A 9,846-nucleotide genomic window follows, 5' to 3' on the forward strand; every position below is an offset into this window, starting at 1 on the left:
AGAGCTTTGAGATGGTGATGAACACACAGAACGGAAAGAAGGACTGGGGTCCGTCTCAGAGGGAGAGCTTTGAGATGGTGATGAACACACAGAACAGAAAGAAGGACTGGGGTCTGTCTCAGAGGTAGAGCTTTGAGCCATTGTCCACAGCCCTAGGATAAATCTCCGGTTATACAAATCAGGATAACTTAGAAATCTATGACTACAGAAATGCACAAAGGAGTGGGAGAAATAGCTTTATTGTTGAAAACACTTTATGCTCTTCCAGAAGACCTGAGTTTGGGTTCTTTACCCATGTCAGGCAACTCACAGTGGCCTACAACTCCAGTTCCAGTGTTACTGGTACTCTCTTTGGATATTTGTAGGAACCAAACTGTCTTATTTAGGGCTTCTATAGGTGAAGAGACACCATGACCATATAACTGTTATAAAGAAAACATTTAATAGGGGTGGCTCATTTACAACTTTAGAGGTTCAGTCCCTTATCATCATGGTGAGGAGCATGGTGGCATGCAGATGTAGTGATGACTACATCTTGGCTTGCAGGCAACAGGAAATTGACTGAGACACTGGGCAGTATCCTGAACATATAAAACCTTAAAGTCCGCCCCACAGTGAAACAATTCCTCCAACAAGGTCATACCCATTCTCATAAAGGCACACTTCATAATAGTGTCATTCCTTATGAGATTATGGGGGCCAATTACATTCAAAGTATCACATTCCACTCCCTTGGCCCCATAAACTTGCAAAAATGTCATAACATAAAATTCATTTCGTCCAACTTCAAAAGTTCCCAAAGTCTATCACAGTCTTAACAATATTTTAAAGTTCGAAGTTCAAAATCTCTTCTGTGATTCATGAAATGTCTTAACTGTATTCCCCTGTAAAATCAAAATCCAGAAGCAGATCATATACTTCCAATATATAATGACACAGAATATGTATTACCATTTCAAAGTGTAGGGAATGTGCACAATTAGGAAATACTGAACCAAAACAAAACTGAAAACCAGTTGGGCAAACTTGAAACTCTGTATCTTCATGTCTGATATCAAAGCACTCTTTAGTGATGTGGGATTCTCCTTCGTATGCTGTGAACAGGTTTTTATTACCATTGGTTAATAAAGAAGCTGCTTTGGTTTATGGCAGGGCAGAATAGAACAAGGCAAGAAAACTAAGCTTAATGCAGGGAGAAAGAAGACAGAGTCAGGGAGAGGCCCTGTAGATGCCTAAGGAAACAGATGCCAGAATTTACCAGTAGGCCACAGCCTTGTGGTGACACACAGATTAATAGAAATGGATTAATTCACAAAGTAAGAGCTAGCTAGAATTCCTTTCCAAACTCTCTCATGTTTTATGTGGATGTAGTTGCCCCACATTGGCCCCACATCACTTCAGATCTCCAACTCCATTCAGTTTTGTTAACTGCTCGACACTTCTTTCTCTTGGCCTTTTTTTTTTCACTCCCTATTAGCAGCTCTCCTCAGCAGGTATACCATGACTCTGGCATTTCTACTATCTTGTGATGTGGGAGTTTCATGTATCAATTTGTTGATTTCATTGGTTAAGCAATAAAGAAACTGCTTGGCCCTGATAGGTTAAAACATAGGTGGGAGGAGTAAACAGAACAGAATGCTGAGAGGAAAAGGAAGTGAGTGCAGAGAGATGTCATGCTCCCCTCTCCCGGGCAGATGCGATAGCTCTGCTCTCTGAGGCAGACACAATCGATGAAGCTCTGACCCAGGATGGACGTAGGCTAGAATCTTCCTGGTAAGCATACCTCGGTGCTACACACTTTATTAGAAATGGGCTAGTCCAGGTGAGAGAGTTAACCGAAAAGAGGCTAGATATAATGGGCCAAGCAGTGTTTAAAAGAATACAATTTGTGTGTTGTTATTTCGGGGCATAAGCTAGCCAGGCAGCCAGGGTGCCTGGGATGCAGCCCCGCCGCTCCTATTACTACAATCTTGGTTTTGCCAAGTTAATCCAGTCTTCAAATTCACGGCTTCACACAATGGCCTGTCTAAGAGGCCTCCATTCAGGGACACCCTTGACACAGGCCTGTGTTCAGCAGCTTTCTTTAGGCACATAGGCAAATTCCACAACCCATTTCTTCTATTATTAACTCCTAAAGACAGAACCATGTGACCAATGTTGCCAAGTTCTGCTTCTCACTAGGGCTGAAGCCTGGCCCCCTCATTCAGTTATGTTTTCAGGAGATTTCTGTCCTTCACTGCCTAAGCTTGTCTGTTCCAAAATCGGGTCTCTAGACCAAGCTGGCCTCAAACTCAGAGATTCACCAGTCTCTGTCTTCCCACTGCTGAGACTAAAGGTGTGCCCCTACAACACCCAGCTCTAAGCTTTTATTTAGTTCCTTTTTGCAAATTGGAAACTTAACTAGGTAGGATCTTGCCCTAAAGTCACCACTCCCTTTATTCCGATTCTTAATAAACGTATTTCTTTAAACATAAGACTTAACTCCATTCCATTTTCTGGAGATCTTTTTCCCCTCAAATTTACATTTTGTAATTTTCCCTGCTTGGCTTTTTGTGGGGTTTTGCTCTGCAAACTGGGGGTGAGGGCAACAAGTTACCTGAGAAGCAGACTGAGGAGACCAGCATTGGGGTGTAGATCTAGTTTGATGTGTGTGTTCACTAGCACATATCCATATTTTATCCAATCAGCTAAGGACATATGTGCTGTTGTCCAATGAATCCAAGTTGCATGGAACCCATGTCTTATGAGGGTATACATGGGAAGCAGTATCTCCTGACAGTATGTCTGCAGACAAAGGGCAGGAATCAAACAATCTCTTGGGTTTTAAGCCAATTTTGAGGGTTTCTGGTTAGCAAAGACTTTGTTATTTATTGTCTATCATGCTAGAGACTAGGTCTGCTCAAATGACCACAGGGTTTAGGTGCATTTCTCAGAGTCCCTGTCTTTTAGAAGCACCATCTGGACAGAAACTGCTCCCTCACACCTTGTTCCTTTTCCTTATAGGTTTTCATCAGAGTAACACTAATAACCACACCACAGTCTATTCTAGGCTGTTTTGAGATTTCTTCTGCCAACGGAATTAATTCAAAACTCTTCATTTTAGCCTCAGACAGACTCTTTGGACAAGAGCAAAAAACAGCTGCCTTCTTCACCAAAATATCACAGGACTAGTCTCGAGGCCACATACTAACATTCTTTACCTTTGAAACCTCTTGATGTACACAGTTCAACAAATCACACTCAGTACCACTGTTTCCACGCTTCTACTAGTATGACCCATTAAGCAGTGCTTAAAACATTCCACTGCTTTCCTAACCCAAAGTACCAAAGTCCATCTTACTCCAAACAAAACATTGTCCAGCCTATCCCAACAATACCCCAGTCCCTGGTACCAACTTCTTTCCGAGTTAGGGTTTCTATTGCTGCGAATAGGCATCATGACTATGAAATCGCTAGTAAAGAAAACAGTTCATGGGAGTGGCTCACATACAGTTTCAGAGGTTCAATCCTTTATCGTCATGGTGGGGAGCACAATGGCATGCAGGGAGAAGTAGTGCTGCCTACTTCTTGGCTTGCGGGCAACAGGAAGTTGACTAAAACACTAGGCAGTATCCTGAGCACACAAAACCTCAAAGCCCATCCCACAGTGACACACTAAAAAGCCATATCCACTTCAGCATAGTCACACCTCCTAATGCCACTCCCTGTGAGATTATGGGTTCCAACTACCGAATGTGCCAATTCTTACAATTTCTCAATCTCTGTCAAAATTATTTTAAAAATTAAAAAGGTTTATCCTAAGTTTAATAATATTAGGTAAATTTTAAACATGAGATTAATTCTAACTAGAAACTTTAAACTTTTCAAGGTAGAAGAAAAAGAGAAGAACTTAGATTAAATAGAAAAAAATTAATTAAAAATTAAAATTTATTACATGGGAAAAATAAATTTAACAAATATAGTTTTAAAGAGAACAAAGAAGTTGGTTCACTAACTTGATGAAGGATAGAAAATTAAAGGCTCATTATTATCTAAACAATGATCATCATAACTAGAAAAAGAAAACACTGACACACGTTACAGTAGTATTCCTCGAAACTAAATATAAAGTTAAAAGCTTGAGAACAGGAAGAAACATGTTTGTAGAGGGCACAAGAATTCTTGATATCTGGAATCTTATACCTTTGACCTTAGGGCTGGAGAAATGAATTGGTTGGCTCAGGGCTTACTGTGTAAGTAGGAGGACATGAGTTCAATTCCCAGAACCCACATTTAAACTAGTTGTACCCAGTGGTATGTATTTGTAATCCCAGCTCTCTTAGAGAAAGGCAGATTCCCAAAAGCTCACTAACTAGATAGACTAGTCTACCCTGTGAGTTCCAAACTAGTGACAGACCCCACATCCCAAAGAACAAAACACATATGATGCCTGAGAAATAACCACACATGCATGCACAGGTATGTGCACTGGCACAAATACACACACACACACACACACACACACACACACACACACACTGAATATTGTGTCACAATGACCTGAAACTGATAGGTGGGGAGAAGACGGGAGAAAGGAAACACAAAAGATGGAAAGAGGATGCATTATCAAAATGAGTCTAAATAGAACTACAAATACTTAAGAAAATGTGTGGTAGTTCCTACATAGTAACCAACTATTCAAAAAGAGAATACAGGATAGCTAACAAAGGCAAACAGAGCAAAAATATCTAACTACGTAGTGTCCATCTGCTTGATAATTAGGTACCCACTACAATCCCAGTACCCTAAATCCCCAAACATCAAAGTTCATATTGAAACACCGAGAATGACATACTTAGGATGCTTCCAATATTGTTTTCAAATTTGACAGCCAGTGGAGGACTAATGTGAATTGGAGAGAAGAGTCTGATTCAATATAATAATCAGAGCAGTAGAAAAAAGAAATTCAGAGCAAATGGAATAATGCAAAAAGAAAAACTAGAGAGCAGGGTACTTTCAGCACGAAAACAAAATTTTCAGAAACTAAAGTAAAACCTGTACTCAAAGATCAAGAAGACAAAATTGAAAAAAAGAGCTGATGGAAGTGGGATAAAACAATGGAAGTTGTGTGTGTTCATATGTATTTGTGTGTAAAATAATTTTCATAAAAAGGAGACAATGAAAAATAAGAGGAGAAAACTTTTAAAGTGTAAATCAATATAATAAAACATCCAGGAATTCAGGAAACAAATGGCCTCCCCTTCCACAAAAGAATAACAAAATATGTATAAAAAAGAATTATTATTACACAAATAGTTGATAATGATAACTTAAAGTTTTAAGTAAACAGAAACAACGATATCCGAAAACATGGCAGGGAGTAAAAGACAACAGGATCCGATGTTTCACAGCAGGTGTGGGCCATAAAAGTGTGACGATTTGGGGTTCAGTCTCCAGAAATCACTTAAATCCAAGCACCTTAAGATATGTCTGTATTCTCCATGTCTCTGCTGCGAGATGGGAAGTGGAAACAGGAGAATTCCCAGTGGCTCACAGCTTTGGAGGGGCATGGGTTTGGCACTGCTAGTCCCATTCACACAGCAGTGAGTAAACAGAGATCCTGCCACAAACAAGCTAACAAGCAAGGACCCATCTCCAAGTTGATCATCCGTCCTCCATATATGTTCTGAGGTACACATGTTTTCACATTCACACACACACACATCATAAACATTCACACATAAACACTGCAAATAATGCTATTATCTATGAATCTAGCACCTCCATTTCCGGTGATTTTTCTGAAAATGATTCTTTTATTAAACATAGATTAGCTGGGTATCCATTTAAGTTTGAGACATTTGGAAGGTGACAAATTCCCAACAATAAAATTTCAGCTAAATGAATTATATGCAGTCTTGAAATATAATGTGAGGTGATAATATTTAATGACACGGAAAAAGTTTAGTACTACATCATTTAATATGGTGACGGCAGGACCGCATCGGGGTACTGCCATGAACTGATCTCAGCTGGGCACTGAAGGGAGAATTCACAATGTTCCTTCTCTGTCTTTCTCAGTCTTTCAGACTTGTTCCATGATCTTATGACTTACAGCTCCTTAATTTGTCCCTGAATCGCAGTGGCTGTTCTCACTTTGAAAAAGTTAGTTGATGCTGACAAACTGACAGACTGCTGTAGTTCCATCACCACAACGGTATATCATTTTGAATCTTACCAATCCTTGTTACACTGAATGAAATATATATAGAAGGTTGATTTTTACTCTTAAGAAGCAATTAAGCTGTTAATTGTGCTTATTACTCTGATGATTCTTTCTGAATCTCTTTTCACTCTCTCTTTAATGTTTCTTCTTCCATTTTCCCAACCTCTCTCTAAATTTAGTGCCTCTTTTAATGAGCATGACTTATGATGGGCTGTTTTCCATCTTAAACCACACACTGAGATGCACACTTAACTGTGAACTGAGGAATATGGTTTTGAGATGCGTATATTTGTGAATGTCATGCACTCTTATGGAGTTTGGTTCAGCTGGATAAGGATGTCTATCATCACCCAGAGTTTCATCTGTAATAGACCTACAGAAGCAATCAAAAGCATTGCTTCATTGCTTCTTGGAACATCAGTCTGACTGAAAGAAATTTGTTTTTCAAACAAAAGGATTATCTGCACAGAATTCACTGTACATTTTTTTTCCTTTAGGAAAAAATTATTCCATGACTTTGTTTCAAACAATATGTTAAATCTAATACATCAGCCAAGCTTAAAATAAAAAAAAAACACTAATATACTGATTAAACAAGCCTGATAAAGCAATATAGATGCATGGATTCACTGGCTACAGGATTCTTAGAAGGAGTGAAGAACAGCCCAAACATCTTCAGATAAATATCATACTCGGTGATACAGCTTGAGATGGCATGGATACCTTTCTCTGAGTTAATGTGAATGTCTTTGAATCAAATGAAAACACTAAAATTGAAATGTTTACTGACATTACAGAATCTCTCTTTCACCCTTCAGTGATTGAAAAAAAAAACCGATTTCGTACAGACACATTTTATGCAACATAAATTTAAATTGCCCAGAATCCATGTGATGGAAAAATAGGTGGCGGATGACAGAAACTCCCCCTAGTTATTACCAGCTTTGGGACCAAAGCTCTTCCGAGTACTCTGTAAATACCTGTTCTGTAAACTGCTTCCTTGCTATACAGTGAAAATGTCAATGTTGATACTCAACAATATTATGGTCTGTATTTATTGCCTCATAAAGTTAAACTAACTATGCATTAGCCATGCTGCTGGTGGAAACTTGCCTAATGTGGTTTATGGTGGTATAATTCTGCCAGGCCCCACACTAGAGCAGGGCGGGGCAGCACTACATTGTTAATTAAAAGGACAAAATGGACTTTTCACATATGGCTTGAAGCCCAACTTTAATTGCCCTTTGGCTGGAAGGCCTCCAGTGGGGTCACTTCGTGAACAGTTTCTGAGGTTGCTGACAGTGCCTTCTGCGCCGACAGTTTCCGAGAAGGCTGTGGTGATGGTCTTTCCACTTGTATCATTAAACTTCATCTTAAGCTTAGGAGGGGTACTCAGCTGCCTAGTTAGAAGATGATTTATTATTTTATTGACAACCTTTTATGGGACAATGAAATTTATTTATAGACGTGTAAAATCAATTCTGTTTTGTAATATTTTCTTTCTTGTAGTTCTATAGCCTCATACTTACAGCATGAAAGACTGATTCCAAATGAGTAATTTTCAAGACTCATTGTACATAAATCTGAAAGCAATAAAACTCCAATATGTCAATAATATTGCCAGTAAATCTCACTGTACAAATAGGCATCTATCGAGGTCCTTCCAAGTGATAAGCAGTGTTCTGTGACATCCATGCATGTCATTTATAGCACTTCTTAAATCCTGCTGAGTGGGTTTCATTATCATTCTTGATATCAGTTACCATAGATAAAAAGAGATGAAGTAATTACCCTGTGCTCTCTAAGGGAGCTAGGGTACACGAGTTTGAAATTCTTCCTCTTGCTGAAATATGATATCCATTTTAAACCAGCACATAACTTGAAAGAATAGCAAGCAAGATATTTTTAAGCACACTGCTATAGCCTTATCTGTAACATGAGCAGGGCCTGCTAGTTGGGGTTTTCTCTCCTGCCCAGTTCCCCAGAGCTGGCAAGCCCCAAAGAAAATCACACAGAGATGTCCATAAGTTATAAAACTGATTGGCCCATTAGTTCAGGATACTTATTAGCTCTTGTAGCTTATATTAACCCATTGTTCTTATCTATGCTTGCCCACATGGTTCAATACCTTTCTCAGCAAGGCAGCTTACTTCTTGCTTCTTCAGAGTCTGGGTAGGAGTAGGAGGAATCTACTTCCTCCTTCCCAGAATTCTCCTGTTCTCATTGCATCATTTCTACTTCCTGTCTGGTTTTCTTGCCTATACTTCCTGCCTGGCTAATCACCGTTTATTTAAAACATGAATGACAAAATACAGACAGTTCTCCCGCCTCACTTATCTAACATTTCTGTGCTAACCCATCTAAACCTTTGACAAATGATAACCACATCCATGATTTGGCATTTAACTATTAAAAATAAAGATATTTATCCATAAGTGAAACAAGAAACAACCTAGATGTTCCTCAATAGAAGAATAGATAAAGAAAATGTGGTACACTTACATAATTGAGTATTATTCAGATGTTTAAAAAAATCATATCATGGAATTTGCAAACAAGTGGATGTAACTAGATAAAGATAATACTGAGTGTGGTAATCCAGAAAGAGAAATATGATATGTGCCCATTTAAAAGTGGATATTTGGCCATTAAGTGAATGATAACCAAACTATAATCCATAGACCCCGAGACATTAGATAAAGAGTAAGGGTCTAGGGGGACACAGGGTTTGCCCTGGGAAGGGAACATAGATTTTTATGGGGATGGATGGGGATTAAAGCAAGGTAATCAGGTGGGGAGGAAATGGGGTAGAGGGAGAGATGGATGGAATTACGGGGGAACATATTTGGGGGTGATGTGGAAACCTAGGGCAATGGAAACTTCCTGGAATGGATGAAGGTGATCCTATTGAGGACTCCAGATAATGGTGGGTGGATTTGGAGTCTCAACTGGCAATCTCTTGAAGCTAGAAGAGGCTCCCAATGGCAGGATTTAGCTGACATTCATTTGAATTGTTGACCAAGAGGGTCCCCTGAAAATCCCCTAACAACCCAGGCTGTTGCTAAGACAAAAGGCCTTTCTCCACTACCTGGCAGAGGGGGCCCTCTCTGAGGACACAACTCATTGAACATGGAGAAGTCAAACTGGTGCCTACATGGAACCCATATCTCTATGCTATAGTCTCTTCGGTGGGGGACGGTACTATATGCTTTTTTATTTCATCTTGTTTTATTCTAACCTGTTCTATACAGGTTTTTCATATAAATCATTGCCATTAATACTGTTTTACATCTTGATATCATATTCTGACCAGTGATATCATTTTAAAGTTTGAGCCTTGTCCTTTATCAAGAATTGACAGTCTTTTAGACATCCTCGCTTGCTGGAACAGCTTGAGCTCACCATTTTTGGTGCCCAAATATATAGCTAATCATTTTATCAAGTGTCTGCATGTCTTTAGTGGAGAACTCGCAAACTCAGTTCTGTAATTAAGTGTTCTGGGCTGTATTTCTGTCTATGTCCTCTCAGCAGACAAAAACACATTCTTATACATGCTCATTATCACAAACACACAAATATGATAAACACAAGGTTGGACTGATACATATAATTAAAATCAAAGCTGCATGACAGAGGAGTTG

The sequence above is a fragment of the Microtus ochrogaster genome, linkage group LG9 (genome assembly GCF_000317375.1).
Source record: "Microtus ochrogaster isolate Prairie Vole_2 linkage group LG9, MicOch1.0, whole genome shotgun sequence".
Classification (NCBI taxonomy): Eukaryota; Metazoa; Chordata; class Mammalia; order Rodentia; family Cricetidae; genus Microtus; species Microtus ochrogaster.